The sequence below is a fragment of the Palaemon carinicauda genome, unplaced genomic scaffold (assembly GCF_036898095.1).
Source record: "Palaemon carinicauda isolate YSFRI2023 unplaced genomic scaffold, ASM3689809v2 scaffold592, whole genome shotgun sequence".
Taxonomy (NCBI): domain Eukaryota; kingdom Metazoa; phylum Arthropoda; class Malacostraca; order Decapoda; family Palaemonidae; genus Palaemon; species Palaemon carinicauda.
Window position 1 is genome coordinate 105,872 of NW_027171863.1, and position 1,664 is coordinate 107,535.

A 1,664-nucleotide genomic window follows, 5' to 3' on the forward strand; every position below is an offset into this window, starting at 1 on the left:
TTTCACTCATTTGTTACCCTCAATATTTGTATGAGTGCCCAGATATTTTTATTTCATTTCCCAAGGAGTTTAGTAGTCTTTCTTAAATCTACCTAACAAAAAAAAATCTGTTTCCCATATACCGAGTTATTTCAAAGTAAATTTGTTCTCTTTAAGTAATTGTTATTAGTCTTCTATGTTGGTCTATATATAGTTCGCAGGACATCCTCAACCCCTTGCTATTATTTTATTTGCCCCTTTTTTTTTTTTTTTTTCTCTATTTTAACTTGACTTATCATGGCTTATTTCACCCTTCTTACTACAAGAAAAATATTGCAGAGTTTTCATTAATCTCTAGTAACTTCGGGAGCTTTGCCCAAGAGAATATCTATAGACAAGAATGTCTAGTTATTTATCCTGGTCTCAAATTATTCTGTTACAGACTCATCAACCATTTCTTTGTTAAATCAAATTCTATGTAGACCAGTATGTTTTTATCATTTGTCAAGTTCTGGGAACAGAGTCCCTGGTAATCCATTGGTACCACCACTATGGGATTGAGAAAATGCAATCGTAATTTCTAAAGGATTCTTACCCTTATATGACCTTTATACTTCTTATATGTAGGCTTTAATTTTACGATCTCAAACATCTATCTTAGGTCAAAAATTTATTTCATCATTAAATGCAGTCTTTGATTACTGGATGTCCTACTAACTTGAGCATGAGTTTTTTTTTTGTTAGTATTTTGTTAGTATGTCAGGAATTTCTATTCATGAACAAGTATTTCTCCCTATTCATTGTATGTATTCCTTTAAGCAATATGCCATCCTGTTATATGATTCCTATTTTTGGGAGTAATTCATCTACATCATTCCTATTAACCTTTGGTTTCTCTTGTTCTATTTTAATTCTTCCTATTTCTAGGTCTCCTGCCTGACAACTGAAACAAAATATTGGTAGTTATATTTCCTTTTAACATCTTCCTGTCCTTTTAAATAATCTTTATTTTATCATCATAAACCTACCAATAAAGTGATTTATCCTGGACAAACATCCAGTACTTTAAGGCTCCTAAGATTCCTTTTATTTTTTTCATCCACAACAGTCCTTCTTGGACTGTAAAATCACAATCATTCTTATGAGCAATAAGCACATATACTCTATGCCCTAAACAAATTTTTAAACTTCTCTAGACCATTATTTGGATAATCTATCCTACTCGGTTATTTTTCCTTCAATTTAAGACTACTCTCATGATACATTACCCTTCTTCGGGTTTTACCCTTTTAATGAGACATTTCTTTTTATATTTATGAGGCTTCACACTTATTTTTTTTATAACTCCTGGTTAAGAGATCGGGTTAAGGTAATGTAGGATCAAAATTCATTTCTCTTCATTATTTATAGCCTTCTATTTCATTTGCACACTACATATTTTTAGGTTAACTTTATTTTAAGGCTTGGGTAATTTAGCAAATACTGCTTATTATCCCTAAGATCCTATCATTCCAAAAAAAAATCTTTTTCATCTGTCAATCTTAGTGGAGCAGGATTTCCACTTTAACCCTTATTTCTCTACATATCTTAAATCTATCTACTCTGTTTACTTACCCTATTCAAATCTAGGGATGGGTCACTCTTTAATCTGGCTCTTTATCCTGCTATTCTCCCTATTCTAGACT